At 47.7% G+C, this 23,619-nt stretch overlaps 1 protein-coding gene across 1 annotated transcript in view; it reads left to right on the top strand.

Moving 5' to 3' along the window:
• Positions 1-23,619, top strand: part of LOC143788173 (cytochrome P450 2D14-like) — a 388,662-nt gene that overhangs the window by 176,270 nt on the left and 188,773 nt on the right. The gene's annotated exons all lie outside the window — the stretch shown is intronic.

Genomic DNA, 23,619 nt, shown 5'->3' with positions numbered 1-23,619 from the left:
CAGAGTTAACAGGCTTTAAAAATAGGCTGGCACATAGATATGGGAACAGAACGGAGCTTGCTGCATAAATATGGGAGCAGAACCAAGGCAACTACCCACATAGATACTGTAACAGAAGCAAGCTGACTACAAAGACACGAGAATGGAATCAAGAGTACCACATAGATACGGGAACTTTCTAAAGAGATATGAGAGCAGAACCGAGCTTACTACAGAGCTATGGGAGCAGAACGAAGCTTACTACAGAGTTAAGGGCAATCATATAAGAAAAAAGCACCAAAGGAGGAATTATGTCATATTAAACTATAGAAACTTTATTGAAAATATGCAAAACCATGAAATAAATAAAAATATATACCGTATTTTCCGGCGTATAAGACGACTGGGCGTATAAGACGACCCCCCAACTTTACCAGTTAAAAAATAAAATCTTCTTAAAAGTCGGGGGTCTTCTTATACACCCTATGTCGTCTTATAGGGCCGGTGAATATGTGCCTTTTGGGGGGGGGGGGGAGTGATCCTGATGAGGACGAGGGGGCGTCTCACAGGAAAGTGAGTATCCCCCATTACCTTATCATAGCGCTGCAGCGTGGGGTCTCTGTGCTGGGAGCGGCGGCTGCTGTGCTGTGCTGTGGCGGCTCCTCTTCTGCAGTGTGGGGCCTCTGGTGCTGTGGGGTGGCGGCGGCGGCGTATCTTTATGCAGTCGGGGCTCCTCCGGCATCTCAAAGACTGGAAGCCCCGCCGGCAACTCCATGGGTACAATGCGGTCAGGTGGCCTCCGGGAAAATGGCCGCTGCTCAGATTCAGATCTCGTCCCGAGATCTCGGGAGACGAGATCTGAATCTGAGCAGTGGCCATTTTCCCGGAGGCAGCTCAATAGGTGCGATGCGGTGGCCCGGCCGCTGGGGGCTGCGCATGCTCAGATTCAGATCTCAACGAGATCTGAATCTAAGCAGCGGCCATTTTCCCGGAGGCCAGCGCATTACACCGATGGAGTTGCCGGCGGGGCTTCTAGGCTTTGAGATGCCGGAGGAGCCCCGACTGCATGAAGATACGCCGCCGCCGCCACCGCCCCACAGCACCAGAGGCCCCACACTGCAGAAGAGGAGCCGCCACAGCACAGCAGCCGCCGCCGCTCCCAGCACAGAGACCCCACGCTGCAGCGCTATGATAAGGTAATGGGGGATACTCACTTTCCTGTGAGACGCCCCCTCGTCGTCATCAGGATCACTCCCCCCCCCACCCACCATATACACCCGGCGTACAAGGCGATTCCCGGCGTACAAGACGACCCCCGACTTTTAAGAAGATTTTCAGGGGTTAAAAAGTCGTCTTGTACGCCGGAAAATACGGTATAGAAATAAAAGCAGCTGGACACGTTGTATTGTGGGACTGCCAATGCCATGAAGTTGTGTCATTTTCCACCAGCCTGAATGAGAGCATTTCAAGGGACAGTAGTTTTGCAATGCCAGTGCAGCACCCCAGAGTCCTGGTCGTTGCAGTACTGTGGCTCCGCCGCTAAGGGGGGCTATGGTACGTCTGATGGCACTGAAGGAGTTCATCTGACCAGGTATCACAGACACCAATACATTTCACAGTCTGGCCTCCAGGGGGAACTAAGGGTACTATTCATTAGGCCACTCCTCACAGTCTGGTAAAACTTGGGGTTAGGCAGGAAGTTAGAGAGAACGCTGACTGGGTTGGAACCAGGCAACACCTTGTGGCAGAGGGTGTTGTAGGGGAAGATTCGGTAGGGTCCCTGTCAGGGGTGGGATCCTGACAGAGGCCTGGCAAACAGAGAGAAAGCTACGGGACCGCGCCTGCACTTCATAGCGGCGGTGCCCTAAGAAAGGACAAGAAGCGAGATTTATTGTGCTGAGTGAGAAACGAGATCAAAGCAACAAGGAGAATACCAGTAGGAGTCGTGCTGTAAGATCGAGGCAACATCCTACTGAGGTGCAAACAACCGGCGGCCGGAACGCCGAGGAGGTACAGAGCTCTAAGCCATACTTCAAACCAACGGCAGGACAGTCAGTCACAGGCGGGCTGTCTCACCTAAATCACCTACGCAGACATAGGGGGCAACCTTTGGAGAGGGGCGACTCTAGGGTCCCGGAAGAGCTCCGAGCCTACCCGTCATACGGGTGCGTCCCAACCATAACACCAGGAAGGGACGGAGGATTAGCAGAAGATCATCTAATCGAGTTGTGAGGGAACACGAGAAACAGACACAACAGTTGTGGGGACTACCCCGTAAGCTCAGCAGGGGAGGACCACAACACATAGCACTAGTAGGAAGGCACAGATTTCCACCTGCAGAGGGAACTCTGGAGGTGCCATCGGACCGGCTGGGCTTGCGCAGCCTGGTTAACCGTATTCCGGATTGAGGACTTTGAGACCTTCAGTAAAGAGGTAAAGAGACTGCAACCTGGTGTCCTCGTTATTAACTGCGACCGGCACTACACCGCACTACCAACACCATCCACACCTATTATTTATTTGGAGCGCCCCCTCAGCAGGGTCACGGACCGGGCCTAGCCACCGTGACAACCCCAGAGCAGAGACTCAGAGGCCCGGTACCGGGTACCCCTCGGCCCTGCGGCAGTGGGGGCGCTACACCAGCATTCAGAGCCTGTGCTCGGGGGTGGTTTGACAAGTATGGGCACCTTTTCAACCATGCCTGTGCTACCGATGGCTGTAGACTGGCCTGGGAGTGTGAGGATGAAAGGGAACGTGGTGCTGTGGGTGGAATTACACTGTGTCTCTGTCCCACAGTGCCAGAGGTTCTTCCATGGTGATCCTGTGAAGAAGCCAAACCAGCTGTGTGTGAGCTGGAGGAAGAGGCTACAACACGAGCTAAAAAGGTGGTAGGTGGTGCTGTAGGTTGGCCTAGGTCTTCAGTGTGTCTTTGTAACTCCACAACGTGCTTGGTCCACACATGTTTCCATGTGGTACTGAGGTGGCTGACACTTTTCCCTCTTTTGACTTTCTGATTACACAGCTTGCATTTGAGAAAGCAAATGTCATCTGCAACTGTGTCAAAAAAGGACCAGGCACTGCAAGTCCTGGGAGCGCCCGTTTTGGCTTTTGAAAGAGGCATGCTCCTAATGGGTGCCGAAGTGGAGGTTACAGGCAACCCAGTCTGCCCCCTCCCTCTCCCTCCTTTTTGGCCCGTTTGGGGAATCTCTTCCTCAGAGCTGCTCCCACCACCTTCCTGTACCTCACGCCATGATGGGTCAAGGACCTCATCATCTACACTACCCTCTTCAAATGACTGCTTCTCCTGGGTAGTCTCGGCAGCACAGTACGCACCAGAAAGTGGCACCTGAGTCTCATCATCAGATGCGTACTGAGGTGTGCTGACTGTAGGCACTAGCCCACCCGCCTCTTCAGATTCAGAGAGACAAAGCAGTTGTGCATCACTGCATACTGCCTCTTCTTCAATTTCTCGAATGCTGCTTGGCTGGCCCCCTCTTTCCAAGCCAAGAGATTCAGAGAAAAGAAGTAGAGATGGCTCCTGTCCAGGGCTCTCTGACTGCCTCGGCAATTTGGCAGGTGGTGAAGAGATAGATGGGTGCTCTTCAGTGCTCTGGACCTGAAAGGATGTGACACTAATTGAAGTCGATGCGTTAGCTGCCATCCATCCGACAACGGCTTCAATTTGTTCCTCCCACAGCAGTAGGGTATGGCGAGCTCCTACAAAGCTGCGCATAAAGGACTGTTCCCTGGTAAAACTGGGAGATGCTGAGTCACTGGTGCCCATAGCAGGCACAGAATCCCCACGTCCTCTCCGTGCAGAAACTCCACGCCCACGACCACGTGCCTTACTCCCTGCCTTCTTTATCTTGGTAGACTGATAAAGATAGGCAGAAAAGTACTAAGGGCTTAGTGTGCTTATTCCTGAACAGCTGCTAATAGGTATAAGAAACACTAATTTTATAAAGTGTGGACTAGACTTTAATATGAGCTAATGTGGCCTACACAACCGTAAAGTGGAGTGTTTGGTGAAATTTATATAGGTTTTTTTTTTTTTTTATCAAAAAGACACTGGATGTGCCCAAAGATGTCAAACCGATAGAATCACAAACTTTTTGTAGCTATAACAATGCAGGAAGGTAACCTACAATGCAATAGATGAGGCTCCAAGAAATAGGCTAATACTAATCTGGCTGGGGCTGCAGGGCACAAGGCTGCAGAAAGGCTCCTCTATCTACTCCTATATATTATTATTATTATTTATTATTATAGTGCCATTTATTCCATGGTGCTTTACATGTGAGGAGGGGTATACATAATAAAAACAGGTAGAATAATCTTGAAATATACAAGTCACAACCGGTACAGGAGGAGAGAGGACCCTGCCCGCGAGGGCTCACAATCTACAAGGGATGAATGAGGATACAGTAGGTAAGGAGAGAGCTGGTCGTGCAGTGGTTGTGCAGTGGTTTGGTCGATCGGTGATTACTGCAGGTTGTAGGCTTGCCGGAAGAGGTAGGTCTTCAGGTTCTTTTTGAAGGTTTCGATGTTGAGAGTGAGATATGTTGTGGTAGAGAGTTCCAGAATAGGGGTGATGCGCGAGAGAAATCTTGTATACGATTGTGGGAAGAGGAGATAAGAGGGGAGTAGAGAAGGAGATCTAGTGAGGATCGGAGGTTACGTGCAGGAAAGTACTGGGAGACGAGGTCACAGATGTATGGAGGAGACAGGTTGTGGATGGCTTTGTATGTCATGGTTAGGCTTTTGTACTGGAGTCTCTGAGTAATGGGGAGCCAGTGAAGGGATTGACAGGGGGAGAGGCCGGGGAATAGCGGGGGGACAGGTGGATTAGTCGGGCAGCTGAGTTTAGAATAGATTGGAGGGGTGCGAGAGTGTTCGAGGTGAGGCCACAGAGCAGGAGGTTACAGTAGTCGAGGCGGCAGATGATGAGGGCATGGACTAGGGTTTTTGCAGATTCTTGGTTTAGGAATGTACGGATCCATGAAATATTTTTGAGTTGAAGGCGGCAGGAAGTGGAAAGGGCTTGGTTATGCGGTATGAAGGAGAGATCAGTGTCAAGGATTACCCCAAGACAGCGAGCTTGTGGGACTGGGGAGAGTGGCCAGCCGTTTACTGTAATGGATAGGTTCGTTGGGGGGGTCGCGTGAGATGGGGGAAAGACAATTAATTCTGTTTTGTCCATGTTAAGTTTTAGAAATCTAGCGGAGAAGAAGGATGAAATAGCGGATATACATTGAGGGATTCTGGTTAGTAGGGTGGTGATATCTGGTCCAGAGATGTAGATCTGCGTGTCAGTAGCATAGAGATGATACTGAAAACCATGAGATTCTAGGAGCTGTCCCAGGCCAAAAGTGTAAATGGAGAAGAACTGAACCTTGCAGGACTCCGGCAGATAGGGGGCGAGGTGAGGAGGTGGTGTGTGAATGGGAGACGCTGAATGTTCGGTCAGTTAGGTATGACGAGATCCAGGATAGGGCCAAGTCTGTGATGCCAAGGGATGAGAGGGTCTGTAGTAATAGGGAATGTCCACTGTGTCAAAGGCAGAGGACAGGTCCAGGAGGAGGAGGATAGAGTAGTGTCGCTTGCTCTTGGCGGTTAATAGGTCATTGGTGACCTTAGTTAGGGCAGTTTCAGTGGAGTGGTGTGACCGGAAGCCTGATTGTAAGCGGTCGAAAAGGGAGCAGGAAGAAAGATGGGAGGACAGTTCAAGATGGACGTGTTGTTCCAGTAGTTTTGAGGCATAGGATAGAAGTGATATAGGGAGATAGCTAGATACAGAGGATAGGTCAAGTGAGGGCTTTTTGAGAATAAGTGTGATTGAGGCATGTTTAAAGCTTGAGGAGAATTCACCAGTTGTTAGTGATAGGTTGAAGAGATGGGTTAGAGTTGGGATGAAGACTGTGGCGAGGATTTGGATGAAGTGGGAAGGGATAGGGTCAAGTGCACAGGTGGTGAGATGCGATCTTGAGAGTAGAGTGGAGAGTCGATCTTCTGTAATAGTGGAGAAGTTGGTTTTGGAGGTGGAGGGCTGGGTAGGAAGGGCTCTGGGGGTTGTCGATTAAAGCTGTCTCTGATGTTCTCACTATATAGTATTTGCACTCAATCTAGCTGGATACTGATGGACTACAACCAGATGTGGCTGCAGAATAGACTACAGCGTGAGCTGCACTCACACACAGAGACCTCACAGACAGCCGTGAACAGCGCTGCAAGGCTGCAGAAAAGCTCCTCTATTTACTCCTATATAGTGTTTGCACGCAATCTAGCTAGATACAGATTGAACTACACTAATAGGAGAAATCAGCAAAAAAAGTGCAGCAGCACTAATGCAAAAAAGGACAATGTAACAGTATGAGGCAGTGATGCACGCTGAGCAGACTACAACCAGATGTGGCTGCAGAACAGACTACAGCGTGAACTGCACTCACACACAGAGGGATCATTGTCTTGTTGGAAGACAAATCTCTGTCCCAGTCTCAGGTCTTTTGCAGACTCCAACAGGTTTTCTTCAAGAATGGTCCTGTATTTGGCTCCATCCATCTTCCCATCAATTTTAACCATCTTCCCTGTCCCTGCTGAAGAAAAGCAGGCCCAAACCATGATGCTGCCACCACCATGTTTGACAGTGGGGATGGTGTGTTCAGGGTGATGAGCTGAGTTGCCTTTACGCCAAACATATCGTTTGGCATTGTTGCCAAAAAGATTGATTTTGGTTTCATCTGACCAGAGCACCTTCTTCCACATGTTTGGTGTGTCTCCCAGGTGGCTTGTTGCAAATTTTAAACTACACTCTTATGGATATCTTTGAGAAATGGCTTTCTTCTTGCCACTCTTCCATAAAGGCCAGATTTGTGCAGTGTATGACTGATTGTTGTCCTATGGACAGACTGTCCCACCTCAGCTGTAAATCTCTGCAGTTCATCCAGAGTGATCATGGGCCTCCTGGCTGCATCTCGGCTGGGTCTTGCAGTGGTATGATACTCCTTCCATTTCAATATGATCGCTTGCACAGTGCTCCTTGGGATGTTTAAAGTTTTGGAAATCATTTTGTATACAAATCCGGCTTTAAACTTCTCCACAACAGTATCATGGACCAGCCTGTTGTGTTCCTTGGTCTTCATGATGCTCTCTGTGCATCAAAAAGAACCCTGAGACTATCACAGAGCAGGTGCATTTATACGGAGACTTGATTATGGAGCGCCCCCACTGCCGCAGGGCCGAGGGGTACCCGGTACCGGGCCTCTCTGTCTCAGTTCTGGGGTGGTCACGATGGCTAGACCCGGTCCGTGACCCTACTGAGGGGCGTCCAGCGAAGATAGAACGTGATGATGTTGGGGTGTGGGGTGCGATGAATAACGAGGACACAGAGTTGCAGTCTCTTTACCTCTTTACTGAAGGTCTCGAGGTACTCAATCCAGAGCACTGTTAACAGGGCTGTCTGAGACCGGCCCGTCCGAAGGCACATCAGGAGTCCCCTTAACAGGTGGGAATCAGCGTCTACCTTCTAGCGCCTGTGTGTTGTAGTCCTTCCCTGCTGAGCACCCCGGGATAGTCCTCACAACTGATTCTGTCTGTCTCTGATGTTCGTTCTCTCCGTCCAACAGATGATATGGTTAGGACGCACCCGTATGACGGGGTAGGCCTGGAGTTCTTCCGGGACCGTAGAGTCGCCCCTCTCCCACAGCTGCCTCCGTTGTCTGCTTAGATGATTTGGGTGAGACAGCCAACCTATAATTGGCTAACCTGCTGTGGTTTGCAGTAATGCTTAGAGCCTCTTACTTGCTCGGCGTTCCGGCCACCGACTGTTTGCGCCTCAGAAGGATGTTGCCTCAATCTTACAGCTCGACTCCCTCTGGTCCTATCGCCTCTTTGCTGTATTCCCGTTTCCTCGCTTTTTGTCCTTTCTTAGGAATCTGTCAGGATCCCATCCCTGACAGGTCCTCTCTCTAGCTCTTCCCAGTTACTTCTCTCCGTCTTCCTGTCCAACCCCCAGTTTTACCAGAGTGTGAGGAGTGGCCTACTAGATAGAACCACTCCCCCTGGTGGCCGGAGTGTGAAGTGTAGGTGTGTGTTACCTGGTCAGGTGAACTCCTTTAGTGCAATCAGACGTAACATCACTCCCCTTAGTGGCAGAGCGACGTTACTGCAACGACCAGGACTCTGGGGCGCTGCAATTACACACAGGTGCATTATATTTATCATCATTAGGCATTTAGGACAACATTGGATCATTCAGAGATTCACAATGAACTTCTGGTGTGAGTTTGCTGCACTGAAAGTAAAGGGGCCGAATAATATTGCACGCCCCACTTTTCAGTTTTTGAATTTCCACAAAAATTTAAAATAACCAATAAATTTCGTTCAACTTCACAATTGTGTTCCACTTGTTGTTGATTATTCACCAAAAATTTACATTTGGTATCTTTATGTTTGAAGCATGATATGTGGGAAAAGGTTGAAAAGTTCCAGTCAGCCAAATACTTTTGCAAGGCTCTGTAGGTATATTTTTGCGTAAAATGTAAATTGTTCTTTTATTCTATAAACTACTGACAGCATGTCTCCGAACTTCCAAGCAATACATTTTGTATATATTTTCTGAAAATGAGAAATGGTCAAAATATCAAAAAAGTACATTGCTTGCAGACCTCAAATAATGCAAAAAAACAAATTCATAATCATTTAGAGACGACAATACTAATGTTTTAACTCAGGAAACGTTCAGAAATCAATATTTTGTGGAATAAACATGAATTTTAGTCACAGCTTGCATGCGTCTTGGCATGCTTTCCACCAATCTTTCACACCGCTTTTGGGTGACCTTATGCCACCCCTGGTACAAAAATGTAAGCAGTTCTTCTTTGTTTGATGGCTTCTAACTATCCATCTTCCTCTTGATTACATTCCTGAGGGGTTTTTTTAAACTTCATTTTTATTGTTTGTTTTTTTTTTTTTTTAAATAAATGAACAAAATACATATTGCAAATGTTGGTTTAGAGTGTTACACAAAAACAAAACAATCGTTAATCTTTATAAGACAAATACTATTACCAAATCCCCTAATGTTCACATCTATCCAGCTTCAATAATTGTAATCCGACAATCAAATCCTGAACATATAACATCTGATGCATTTATCATGTGACAAATTTTAACCCCTCTGTGACCTTAGACGTACTATCCCGTCGAGGTGACCTAGGCCTATCTGACCCTCAACGGGATAGTACGTACTAGCCGATCGGCCGCGCTCACGGGGGGAGCGCGGCCGATCGCGGCCGGGTGTCAGCTGCATATCGCAGCTGACATCCGACACTATGTGCCAGGAGCGGTCACGGACCGCCCCCGGCACATTAACCCCCGGCACACCGCGATCAAACATGATCGCGGTGTACCGGCGGTATAGGGAAGCATCGCGCAGGGAGGGGGCTCCCTGCGTGCTTCCCTGAGACCCCCGGAGCAACGCGATGTGATCGCGTTGCTCTGAGGGTCTCCTACCTCCCTCCTCGCCGCAGGTCCCGGATCCAAGATGGCCGCGGCATCCGGGTCCTGCAGGGAGGGAGGTGGCTTACCGAGTGTCTGCTCAGAGCAGACACTTGGTAAACCTGCAGCCCTGCACAGCAGATCGCAGATCTGGCAGAGTGCTGTGCACACTGCCAGATCAATGATCTGTGATGTCCCCCCCTGGGACAAAGTAAAAAAGTTAAAAAAAAATTCCCCACATGTGTGTAAAAAAAAAATAAAAAAAATATCCTAAATAAAGAAAAAAAAATAAAAAATTATTCCCATAAATACATTTCTTTAGCTAAATAAAATAAAAAAAAAATAAAAGTACACATATTTAGTATCGCCGCGTCCGTAACGACCCAACCTATAAAACTGCCCCACTAGTTAACCCCTTCAGTAAACACCGTAAGAAAAAAAAAAAAAAACGAGGCAAAAAACAACGCTTTATTACCATACCGCCGAACAAAATGTGGAATAACACGCAATCAAAAAGACTGATATAAATAACCATGGTACCGCTGAAAACGACATCTTGTCCCGCAAAAAACGAGCCGCAATACAGCATCATCAGCAAAAAAATAAAAAAGTTATAGTCCTGAGAATAAAGCGATACCAAAATAATTATTTTTTCTATAAAATAGTTTTTATCGTATAAAAGCGCCAAAACATAAAAAAATGATATAAATGAGATATCGCTGTAATCGTACTGACCCGACGAATAAAACTGCTTTATCAATTTTACCAAACGCGGAACGGTATAAACGCCTCCCCCAAAAGAAATTCATGAATAGCTGGTTTTTGATCACTCTGCCTCACAAAAATTGGAATAAAAAGCGATCAAAAAATGTCACATGTCCGAAAATGTTACCAATAAAAACGTCAACGCGTCCCGCAAAAAACAAGATCTCACATAACTCTGTGGACTCAAATATGGAAAAATTACAGCTCTCAAAATGTGGTAACGCAAAAAATATTTTTTGCAATGAAAAGCGTCTTTCAGTGTGTGACAGCTGCCAATCATAAAAATCCGCTAAATAACCTGCTATAAAAGTAAATCAAACCCGCCTTCATCACCCCCTTAGTTAGGGAAAAATAAAAAAATTAAAAAATGTATTTATTTCCATTTTCCCATTAGGGTTAGGGTTAGGGCTAGAGTTAGGACTAGAGTTAGGGCTAGGGTTAGGGTTAGGGCAAGGGTTAGGGCTAGGGTTAGGGTTAGGGCTAGGGTTGGGGCTAGGGTTAGGGCTAGAGTTAGGACTAGAGTTAGGGCTAGGGTTAGGGTTAGGGCAAGGGTTAGGACTAGGGTTAGGGCTAGGGTTGGGGCTAGGGCTGGGGCTAGGGTTAGGGCTAGGGTTGGGGATAGGGTTAGGGCTAGGGTTAGGGCTAGGGTTAGGGCTAGTGTTACGGCTAGTGTTAGGGCTAGTGATACGGCTAGGGTTATTGCTAGGGTTAGGGCTAGGGTTAGGGTTGGGGCTAGGGTTGGAGCTACAGTTAGGATTGGGGCTAAAGATAGGGTTAGGGTTTGGATTACATTTACGGTTGGGAATAGGGTTGGGTGTGTCTGGGTTAGAGGAGTGGTTAGGGTTACCGTTGGGATTAGGGTTAGGGATGTGTTTGGATTAGGGTTTCAGTTATAATTGGGGGGTTTCCACTGTTTAGGCACATCAGGGGCTCTCCAAACGGGACATGGCATCCGATCTGAATTCCAGCCAATTCTGCGTTGAAAAAGGAAAACAGTGCTCCTTCCCTTCAGAGCTCTCCCGTGTGCCCAAACAGGGGTTTACCCCAACATATGGGGTATCAGCGTACTCAGGACAAATTGGACATCATCTTTTGGGGTCCAATTTCTCCAGCTACCCTTGGGAAAATACAAAACTGGGGGCCAAAAAATAAGTTTTGTGGGAAAAAAAAGATTTTTTATTTTCACGGCTCTGCGTTGTAAACTGTAGTGAAACACTTGGGGTTTCAAAGTTCTCACAACACATCTAGATAAGTTCCTTGGGGGGTCTATTTTCCAATATGGGGTCACTTGTGGGTGGTTTGTACTGTTTGGGTACATCAGGGGCTCTGCAAATGCAACGTGATGCCTGCAGACCAATCCATTTAAGTCTGCATTCCAAATGACGCTCCTTCCCTTCCGAGCTCTGTCATGCACCCAAACAGTGGTTCCCCCCACATATGGGGTATCAACATACTCAGGACAAATTGGACAACAACTTTTGGAGCCCAATTTATCCTGATACCCTTGTGAAAATACAAAACTGGGGGCTAAAAAATCATTTTTGTGAAAAAAAAAGGAATTTTTATTTTCACGGCTCTGCGTTATAAACTGTAGTGAAACACTTGGGGGTTCAAAGTTCTCACAACACATCTAGATAAGTTCCTTGGGGGGTCTAGTTTCCAATATGGGGTCACTTGTGGGTGGTTTGTACTGTTTGGGTACATCAGGGGCTCTGCAAATGCAACGTGACGCCTGCAGACCAATCCATTTAAGTCTGCATTCCAAATGACGCTCCTTCCCTTCCGAGCTCTGTCATGCACCCAAACAGTGGTTCCCCCCCACATATGGGGTATCAATGTACTCAGGACAAATTGGACAACAACTTTTGGAGCCCAATTTATCCTGATACCCTTGTGAAAATACAAAACTGGGGGCTAAAAAATCATTTTTGTGAAAAAAAAAGGAATTTTTATTTTCACGGCTCTGCGTTATAAACTGTAGTGAAACACTTGGGGGTTCAAAGTTCTCACAACACATCTAGATAAGTTCCTTGGGGGGTCTAGTTTCCAATATGGGGTCACTTGTGGGGGGTTTGTACTGTTTGGGTACATCAGGGGCTCTGCAAATGCAACGTGCCGCCTGCAGACCAATCCATTTAAGTCTGCATTCCAAATGGCGCTTCTTCCCTTCCGAGCTCTGTCATGCGCCCAAACAGTGGTTCCCCCCCACATATGGGGTATCAGCGTACTCAGGACAAATTGGACAACAAAGTTTGGGGTCCAATTTATCCTGATACCCTTGTGAAAATACAAAACTGGGGGCTAAAAATCATTTTTGTGAAAAAAAAAAGGAATTTTTATTTTCACGGCTCTGCGTTATAAACTGTAGTGAAACACTTGGGGGTTCAAAGCTATCAAAACACATCTAGATAAGTTCCTTAGGGGGTCTACTTTCCAAAATGGTGTCACTTGTGGGGGTTTTTAATGTTTAGGCACATCAGGGGCTCTCCAAACGCAACATGGCATCCCATCTTAATTCCAGTCAATTTTGCATTGAAAAGTAAAATAGCGCTCCTTCCCTTCCGAGCTCTGCTATGCGCCCAAACAGTGGTTTACCCCCACATATGGGGTATCGTCATACTCAGGACAAATTGCACAACAACTTTTGTTGTCTAATTTCTTCTCTTACCCTTGGGGAAATAAAAAAATGGGGGCGAAAAGATCATTTTTGTGAAAAAATATGATTTTTATTTTTACGGCTCTGCATTATAAACTTCTGTGAAGCACTTGTTGGGTCAAAGTGCTCAACACACATCTAGATAAGTTCCTTAAGGGGTCTACTTTCCAAAATGGTGTCAGTTGTGGGGGGTTTCAATGTTTAGGCACATCAGGGGCTCTCCAAACGCAACATGGCATCCCATCTCAATTCCAGTCAATTTTGCATTGAAAAGTCAAATGGCGCTCCTTCCCTTCCCAGCTCTGCCCTGCGCCCAAACAATGGTTTACACCCACATATGGGGTATCAGCGTACTCAGGACAAATTGCACAACAATTTTTGGGGTCCAATTTCTTCTCTTACCCTTGGGAAAATAAAACAAATTGGAGCTGAAACAAATTTTGAGTGAAAAAAAGTTAAATGTTTATTTTTATTTAAACATTCCAAAAATTCCTGTGAAACACCTGAAGGGTTAATAAACTTCTTGAAAGTGGTTTTGAGTACCTTGAGGGGTGCAGTTTTTAGAATGGTGTCACACTTGGGTATTTTCTATCATATAGACCCCTCAAAATGACTTCAAATGAGATGTGGTCCCTAAAAAAAAATGGTGTTGTAAAAATGAGAAATTGCTGGTCAACTTTTAACCCTTATAACTCCGTCACCAAAAAAAATTTTGGTTCCAAAATTGTGCTGATGTGGGAAATGTTACTTATTAAGTATTTTGCGTGACATATGTCTGTGATTTAAGGGCATAAAAATTCAAAGTTGGAAAATTGCAAAATTTTCAAAATTTTCGCCAAATATTCTTTTTTTTCACAAATAAACGCAAGTTATATCGAAGAAATTTTACCACTATCATGAAGTACAATATGTCACGAGAAAACAATGTCAGAATCGCCAAGATCCGTTGAAGCGTTCCAGAGTTATAACCTCATAAAGGGACAGTGGTCAGAATTGTAAAAATTGGCCCGGTCATTAACGTGCAAACCACCCTTGGGGGTGAAGGGGTTAATTTACTGAAACTACCACTTAATTCTTCTAACACATACCACTCTTAGTTAGCAAAAGCCCTCATTATCTCCTGAATTTCCCCAGTAGACAATAAAGATTCTATAAACACTCTCCATTTTAAAAAAAATCTTTTCGTCTTCTTATCTTTACTCCTCTGAGCTTCTCTTTTTTCTAAATATAGGACAGACATTAGTCCTGCTTTAATCTCTTTTATCCCTGGGAGTGTACTGGCCAACCGATATTGCAAAATTAAACGTTTTGTTACCAATGCAATAGTGTGGAACAAGTCATGTAACTGACCCCCTCTTGTTTTGCCTGTCGTATAATGAAACAACCAGCACAATGGGTTAGAGTCCACCCAGATCCCACACATCTGCAGATACATATCTTGAGCCTTGGTCCTAAGCTCTTGTGTCTTGGAACACGACCATATGCCATGCTCCATATCTGTTTTGGATGTCTTACATTTGGGACAACTCATCTGCCTATCAGCGTTTGGTGGAGTTGGCAGTATAGTAAAGCCACATATTATTTTGTGCATTATTCTAAATTGGCTATCCCTCCATTGCTCATTTATGATATGCTCCCTTACCAATTTCCATCCATGTAGTATTTTATGTTCAAGTTCTTCATCTTGTATGTATTTTTACCATTTGCAAAGCACTTTGTCTGGTCCTGATGGTCATAATACATCTCTCAACGTCTCATATATCGAGGAGATCGATATATTTCCTTAATGTCTTTGGTAACTAAATCTCCCCAAACGTCTGAGTCAACCTCTTCCCTTACATCTTGTAAGAAATCTAGTACATAATGCTTTAATCGACTATATAGCATCAAATGGAATCCTGGTAGCTCATACTTGTCTAACACCTCAGATCCCGTTAGCCAACGGCCTTCCTGTAAATGTAGTAAGTCATCTAATGTCTGTACTCCTTTTCTAGACCATTCTATGAATAGCTTATTTTCCCTTCCCAATTTAAAGGCTGGAAATGCCCAAGGATTTAGGTGTTTTGACACTCTCCATGACATTTTCAGTTTTTTCCTTACTGCTTTCCATGTAGCAATAGTGTCTTTACAAATAACTGAGTGTTTAATATTTGGTGGTATGTATGACAGTGGCGTGTGAAGCAATGCCGTCAAATCCCATGAGCCACAGAATTCCGTTTCTAGTGTATAATCTGTATAGCGTCCTGTCTTTTTAATTCAATCAACTACATTCCTCATTAAGCACGAGAGATTATACCCTCTAATATTCGGCAACCCTACTCCTCCTACCTCTTTTGGACGCATTAGTGTTCTCATAACATGTCTCGCCCTTCTCCCCCTCCATATGAACTTTGAAAAAGCCTTATTCAGTTTGAGAACATCTACATGTCGGAATAGCATTGGAATAGTCTGCATTGGATATAATAATCTAGCTAAGCTTGTCATCTTAATTAGATGACAGCGGCCTAGTAGTGAGAGAGGTAGATTCCCCCATCTTTCCAATTCTTTCCCTATTTTTTCTATAATAGGTTTATAATTGAAGTCATATATCTGTTTCGGCGATCTTCCCAAATGTATTTGCAGCGCCCCAGAGTCCTGGTCGTTGTAGTACTGTGGCTCCGCCGCTAAGGGGGGCTATGGTACGTCTGATGGCACTGAAGGAGTTCATCTGACCAGGTATCACAGACACCAATACATTTCACAGTCTGGCCTCCAGGGGGAGCTAAGGGTGCTATTCATTAGGCCACTCCTCACAGTCTGGTAAAACTGTGGGTTAGGCAGGAAGTTAGAGAGAACGCTGACTGGGTTGGAACCAGGCAACACCTTGTGGCAGAGGCCGGGTGTTGTAGGGGAAGATTCGGTAGGGTCCCTGTCAGGGGTGGGATCCTGACAGAGGCCTGGCAAACAGAGAGAAAGCTACGGGACCGCGCCTGCACTTCATAGCGGCGGTGCCCTAAGAAAGGACAAGAAGCGAGATTTATTGTGCTGAGTGAGAAACGAGATCAACGCAACAGGGAGAAATACCAGTAGGAGTCGTGCTGTTAGACCGAGGCAACATCCTACTGATGCGTAATTAACCGGTGGCCGGAACGCCGAGGAAGTACAGAGCTCTAAGCATTACTTCAAACCAACGGCAGGACAGAGAGCTATAGGCTGGCTGTCTCACCTACATCACCTACACAGACATAGGGGGCAACTTGTGGAGAGGGGCGACTCTAGGGTCCCGGAAGAGCTCTGAGCCTTCCCGTCATACGGGTGCGTCCTACCATAAGATCTGGGGGACGAGATTAAGAAGAACATCAGAATCGAGTTGTTGTGAGGGAACACGAGAAACAGACACAACAGTTGTGGGGTACTATCCCGTAAGCACAGCAGGGGAGGACCACAACACACAAGCGCTAGAAGGAAGGCACAGATTTCCACCTCCAAAGGGAACTCTGGAGGTGCCATCGGACCGGCCGGACTTGCGCAGCCTGGTTAACCGTATTCCGGACTGAGGACCCAGAAGCCTTCAGTAAAGAGGTAAAGAGACTGCAATCTGGTGTCCTCGTTATTTACTGCACCGCACCACTACCACCACTACCACCATCCACATCTAGAACTGTACGCCCCTCAGCAGGGTCACGGACCGGGTCTAGCCACCGTGACAACCCCAGAGCAGAGACTCAGAGGCCTGGTACCGGGTACCCCTTGGCCCTGCGGCAGTGGGGGCGCTACAACTTGGCGTCACGAACAGGATCTACTTAAGCCTGAAGAATCAGGTCATGTGTGCCTTGGAACTGTGATTTATTATGCTTGGACTGTGACTTATTGCAAAGAATGTGCTGTGCCACTTGCCGCCAAAATCCGCCGCCATTACAGCGCTGAGGAAAGCGCAGGAGAAGAAGAGGGGCGTGGAGTGGGCGTAGACAAGCTGAAGAGCGCGAAAGACAATGGCCGCCCAGTCTAAATATTGTTGCATCCTAAGGGCAGGCCCGTCAACAGGGGAGATCCACCTCCTGATCTTCTATGGCGGGCGGAGACCGAAGAAACGAAACTATGACTCAGATGAGGTGGGACTGGAGACTAGAGAAGGCCTGCAGAAGAGGATGGCCCCGCATCGAACCCCGTCACCAGAGGATTATTCTGATATGCCCCCGCTGGAGGATTTGGATCCGTGGGAGCTGTCGATGGGGCATCCTTTGCCTGCGCGGTCCCCAGCCCGTGTGCCTCCCCCAGGGGAAAGGAGTGACGCTGGAGGAGTCACCCCAGGTAGGGGTACTGAGTGCCGCGACCCCCAGGGAGACCGCCTCACCTCTGCACCAGACCCGGCCGCCGCTGTGGCCACTGGTGCCCCAGCATTCCTGCCGCCTGATCCCAAAGAACCGAGAGGACCAGACATGGGGCCCTTCCCTTGGGGAGAGTACAGGAATCACCTGATTGCAGAGTTCCAGCGGGAAGTGGAGCGGGAGGCGCGTGGTGAGCTGCTGGAGGGCTCCCTGCCGAAGTGGGGTGTCGTAATTGTTTACCTGCCCCAGACAGGAAAGGGCTTCGTGCAGGAGATTGGAACAGCCCTGAGAGTCCGCATCACCCGGGATGAAGTGGAGCCCTGCCTGTGTGGAGACGGCGCCAAGTCCTTCCTGAAGCCGGGGGATGTGGTCACGTATCGCCGGCACCTAAAGGGGAGCAGCTGGTGGGCCTGGGATATACAGCGCTGCACAGCCGTTCTGGTGGTATCCCGAACCGAGGGGGAAGAGCTTGCCGCTGAAGCCGCTGCTGCCGCCGCCGCCTCCAGCATCATCCGTCGACCCACGCAGACCCTCATCGCAGCGCACAACCTGGTCGTGCAGAAGACCCGAACCCACGGGGTACACCTGGCCGCGGGAGTGGACTTGGAGTCCAGCCTATCCGGGCCGCAGAGAGCCACCTGCCAGGTAAAGCCTCGGTGGGGGCTGCCAGAAACTGAGTAGTGAGTAAGCTTTAATGATTGTAAATAGTTAACTGTTTCTCTGTTGTTTTGCTGCTAAAACCCGTCTAGGGTTACTCTTAAAGGGATCCCTTTGTTGACCCGGGATCCCTATTGTTTTTTGTTTGTTTTCTACTTTTTGCACTAGTTATCCAGAACTGCCGAATCATGAACAATGCATGATACAAACTCCTTGTATATAGTTTGCACCTTCTTAAAGGTGCTCTCTACTGGTTTTACATAAAAGATGGACTCTTTGCGAAGATACGGTTCTTGGAACTTGCACTGGAGTCTTTGCTGCATACGGACTTGCAGCTTGAGAAGTTGCCCTATCTCATAGAGACTTGGTCCCCTCTTAAAGGGGATGTTCACATCCTGCACTTATGAACAGTGTTGCCTTAAGATGGTTGAATGACAATAATGTCTTGAAAAGAAAGTATTGATGATGTTGATATGTGAAAGTTAAATGTAACCAACTAGTTGATTGTAAGAAATGTTCAATAATGTTAATAGAAGAATGAGGACAGGAAGTGAACCCGTAGGGGTTAGTAGTGAGTCCTCCTAGGAGCCATATAGAGATGGCTCAGTGATCTTAAACTGAAAGAAAAATGATATGTTCTATACTGTGTATAGTAGTGGAAGGACAGTAGGCTCGGGCGGAAAGGAGCGGTCCTGTAACAGAAAGGAGAGGCAGTAGGTCTGGAGCAGTTAGGACAGGCGGTCCTGCAGATTTAAAGAAGGAGAATGCATAAAAGTTAATTAGCCTTATATGTGATATAAGAAGGTCTTTAGTGGATTTAGCGAGTACGTCCTTAAAGGCAAAGTTGGATTATTGTTCAAAAATTTTGCATTTAGTAGAATACCCGGTTGGGTAAGAAAAGTTATTTATAGCAAAGTTATTTAAAAGTATTTAACCATGTTTGTAACGTTCAAGTGTCCTCACCTCCCATAAAGGGAAGCTCTGTTAAAAAGTTGACTTGTACTTGCATTTTCAAAATTGTATGTCTTTTTGCTGACATGTATTGTTGTTTTCATCCCAGTCCAGGAGTACTGGATTTAACCGGGGGGGAGTGCAGCGCCCCAGAGTCCTGGTCGTTGCAGTACTGTGGCTCCGCCACTAAGGGGGGGCTATGGTACGTCTGATGGCACTAAAGGAGTTCATCTGACCAGGTATCACAGACACCAATACATTTCACAGTCTGGCCTCCAGGGGGAGCTAAGGGTACTATTCATTAGGCCACTCCTCACAGTCTGGTAAAACTGGGGGTTAGGCAGGAAGTTAGAGAGAACGCTGACTGGGTTGGAACCAGGCAACACCTTGTGGCAGAGGCCGGGTGTTGTAGGGGAAGATTCGGTAGGGTCCCTGTCAGGGGTGGGATCCTGACAGAGGCCTGGCAAACAGAGAGAAAGCTACGGGACCGCGCCTGCACTTCATAGCGGCGGTGCCCTAAGAAAGGACAAGAAGCGAGATTTATTGTGCTGAGTGAGAAACGAGATCAACGCAACAGGGAGAAATACCAGTAGGAGTCGTGCTGTTAGACCGAGGCAACATCCTACTGAGGCGTAATTAACCGGTGGCCGGAACGCCGAGGAAGTACAGAGCTCTAAGCATTACTTCAAACCAACGGCAGGACAGAGAGCTATAGGCTGGCTGTCTCACCTACATCACCTACGCAGACATAGGGGGCAACTTGTGGAGAGGGGCGACTCTAGGGTCCCGGAAGAGCTCTGAGCCTTCCCGTCATACGGGTGCGTCCTACCATAAGATCTGGGGGACGAGATTAAGAAGAACATCAGAATCGAGTTGTTGTGAGGGAACACGAGAAACAGACACAACAGTTGTGGGGTACTATCCCGTAAGCACAGCAGGGGAGGACCACAACACACAAGCGCTAGAAGGAAGGCACAGATTTCCACCTCCAAAGGGAACTCTGGAGGTGCCATCGGACCGGCCGGACTTGCGCAGCCCGGTTAACTGTATTCCGGACTGAGGACCCAGAAGCCTTCAGTAAAGAGGTAAAGAGACTGCAACCTGGTGTCCTCGTTATTTACTGCACCGCACCATTACCACCACTACCACCATCCACATCTAGAACTGTACGCCCCTCAGCAGGGTCACGGACCGGGTCTAGCCACCGTGACAACCCCAGAGCAGAGACTCAGAGGCCCGGTACCGGGTACCCCTCGGCCCTGCGGCAGTGGGGGCGCTACATATTCCCAAATATTTTATAGATGTTGTCCCTTTCGGGATGCCCATTATATTATTTTCCTGACCACGTTTCACATTATTTCTCATGATCAGAATTTCAAATTTAGTCTTGTTTAATCGAAAGCCCGAGAATTCTCCAAACTTTTCAATCTCTAATAGTAACGTAGGGAGATCTTCTGGATTTCTCATGAACAAAATGATGTCATCTGCAAACAATGCAGTTTTGACCATCTCCTTTCCCACCTTTATCCCTTTGTAAGAGCTATGATCATTTAGGTATCTTGACATGGGTTTGATTGCTAGATTAAACAATAAAGGCCTTCTTCAGCTCGAAGGCATCAGAAAGAAACCCCATTGTATATACCGTTGCCTTGGGGTTGTGGTACAATACCTCCAGAAATTGCCTAAACGGGCCTACTAGATTTATTTTGTCTAGTACTTGACCCAGCCATGGCCACCTCACATTATCAAACACTTTTTCTGCGTCCAATGTGACCATGGCTGGCAGGGCTGGACTGGCCATCTGGCAATTCTGCCAAATGCCAGAAGGGCCTGTATGGTCATGGGCTGCCTTGTCTGCTATGTTGTTAGCAGAATATATGTTCTCAAGACACCCATACCGTTAAGAGTTGTGACGGAGCACAAAGTCGCTGACTCTGTCACTTACCCCAGCAGGCCATGGGTATCATTACCTTGCTTTCCTCCATCCAGGGTAATATTAATAATATATTTGAATCTAGTGCTTGGGGACGGGAACAGTGTGGGCCTGTGTGATTTCATATGCCAGAACTGAATTTCAGCTCCAGTCCATACCTGATGGCTGGATCCTCCCCCTTTTCCAGATGTTTATTCCTAACCATGTCTAAAAATAGCATGGCTTTTCTTATATTTGCAACGGCAGACCTTCCCTTTACAAAGCCTGTTTGTTGTTTCGATATTAATCTTGGCAGAATTTTAGCCAACCTATCTGCCATAATTTTTGAGAGGAGTTTGACATCTTGATTTATCAATGATATCGGTCTATAACCCAAGGGGTCCTCTAAGTCTTTCCCTCCCTTTGGGAGAAGTTTTATGTAAGCCGTATTCATGACTTCTGAGTTCTGACATAGATTCTCCTTGTAAAATATGGTTATATAAATCTTTAAGTGTGGGAGTTATTTGCTCACTCATTGCTTTATAGAAGGAACCGTTAAATCCATCGGGTCCAGGTGCCTTATTGGCTCCCATCCCCTTTATTGCCATACTAATTTCTTCTTCCGTGATGCACCCATTCAATTCTTGTTGTTCCTCATCTGTCAATCTAGGAATTTAAATTTTGTCTAGCCATACATCCCCTGCTACATCCTGTCGTCCCGCCTCCTTGTACAGCTTAGTGTAGAATTTGCCCAATTCCCTATTTATATCTTTGGGGTTCGTCAGGCGTTGCCCTCTTGAGTAGTGTTGAGCGATACCTTCCGATATTCAAAAGTATCGGTATCAGATTGGATCGGCCGATATCCAAAAAATATCGGATATCGCCGATACCGATACCGGATACTAGGGTTGAGCGAAACGGGTCGATCATTTTCAAAAGTCGCCGACTTTTGGCTAAGTCGGCGTCTCATGAAACCCGATCCGACCCCTGTGCTTGTCGGCCATGCGGTACGCGACTTTCGCGCCAAAGTCGCGTTTCAATGACGCGAAAAGCGCCATTTCTTTGCCAATGAAGGTGAACGCAGAGTGTGGGCAGCGTGATGACATAGATCCTGGTCCCCACCATCTTAGAGAAGGGCATTGCAGTGATTGGCTTGCTGTCTGCGGCGTCACAGGGGCTATAAAGGGGCGTTCCCGCCGACCGCCATCTCACTGCTGCTGATCTGAGCTTAGGGACAGGTTGCTGCCGCTTCGTCAGAAGCAGGGAGAGTGCGGCGCGCCCCCACACCGCCGCAGGGCCGAGGGGATACCCGGAGCCGGGCCTCTGGGTCTCAGTCTCGGGGTTGTCACGGTGGCTAGACCCGGTCCGTGGCCCTGTCCGTCAGTGGGGGACGTCCGGTGTAATAGATGGTAGTAATGATAGCGGTGGAGCGGTGCAGTTGTGGGGTGTAAGTCGCGGTAAATAACGAGGACACCAGGTTGCAGTCTCTTTACCTCTTTACTGGAGATCTCTGAGTCCTCAGTCCAGAACACGGTTCACCAGGCTACGCAAGTCCGGCCGGTCCAATGGCACCTCCAGAGTTCTCCTCTCAGGTGGAAATCTGTGCCTTCCTTCTAGCGCTATGTGTTGTAGTCCTTCCCTGCTGTGCTTACGGAAAGTAACCCCACAACGGTTGTGTCTGTTTCTTAAGTTCCCTCACAACTCGATTTGATGTTCCTCTGTAATCCACCCCTTCCCTGTATTCAGGTTGGAATGGCACCCGTTTGTCAGGTAGGCCTGGAGTTCTTCCGGGACCCTAGAGTCGCCCCTCTCCCGCAATTGCCCCCCAAGACTTCATAGGTGATATGTGGTAGACAGCCCGCCTAAGACCGACTGTCCTGCCGCTGTTTGGAGTATGGCTTGAAGCTGTATTCTAATCCACTCCCTCGGCGTTCCGGCCACCGGTATTGCGCCTCAGCAGGGTGCTGCCTCTTTCAACAAAACCCCTGCTGGTATTCTCCTTCTGCTTGATCTCGTTTCTCACTCAGCACAATCTGTCTCGCTTCTAGTCCTTTCCTTGAGTCCCGCCGCTTCCAGGAGCCTGCGCGGACCCGTTACGTTCTTTCAATGCCAAGCCTCTGCCAGGATCCCACCCCTGGCAGAGACCCTACATTCTCCCCCTTCACAACACCCCCTGCCACAGGGTGTTGCTCCGTTCAATCCCGTCAGCGTTCTCTCTAACTTTCTGCCTGACCCCCAGTTTACCCACTATGGTGGGGAGTGGCCTAATGAATAGCACCCTTAGCTCCCCCCGGAGGCCCAGCTGTGAAACATATTGGTGTCTGTGATACCTGATTGGAGGAACTCCTTCGGTGCCATCGAACGTACCATGGCTCCCCTTAGCGGCGAAGCCACAGTACTGCAACGACCAGAACTCTGGGGCGCTGCAAGAGCGTTAGGCAGGGTCCACTAACCACCAAACCGCTTGTGCTGCAGCGATTTCCACTGTCCAACACCACCTTCGGTGTGCAGGGACTGTGGAAGCTATTTTTTTTTTTTTTTCCCCTCAGCGCTGTAGCTCATTGGGCTGCCCTAGAAGGCTCCGTGATAGCTGTATTGCTGTGTGTACGCCACTGTGGAAACCAACTGCTTTTTTCAAAGCACATATCCTCTTGTTCCTTCCTTTCTGCACAGCTATCTTTTTTGTTTGTCCACACTTTTTATTTAATTTGTGCATCAGTCCACTCCTATTGCTGCCTGCCATACCTGGCTTACATTACTGCAGGGAGATAGTAATTGTAGGACAGTTTTTTTTTTTTTTTGTGGGAGATTAAGATTGGCATTTCTGCTACAGTGCCATCCCTGTGTGTGCCATCTCTCACTGAGTGGGCCATAGAAAGCCTATTTATTTTTTCCGT

The sequence above is a fragment of the Ranitomeya variabilis genome, chromosome 8 (assembly GCF_051348905.1).
Source record: "Ranitomeya variabilis isolate aRanVar5 chromosome 8, aRanVar5.hap1, whole genome shotgun sequence".
NCBI lineage: Eukaryota > Metazoa > Chordata > Amphibia > Anura > Dendrobatidae > Ranitomeya > Ranitomeya variabilis.
The sequence above is the reverse complement of the archived record's forward strand: the minus strand, read 5'-3'. Positions and strand labels throughout refer to the sequence as shown.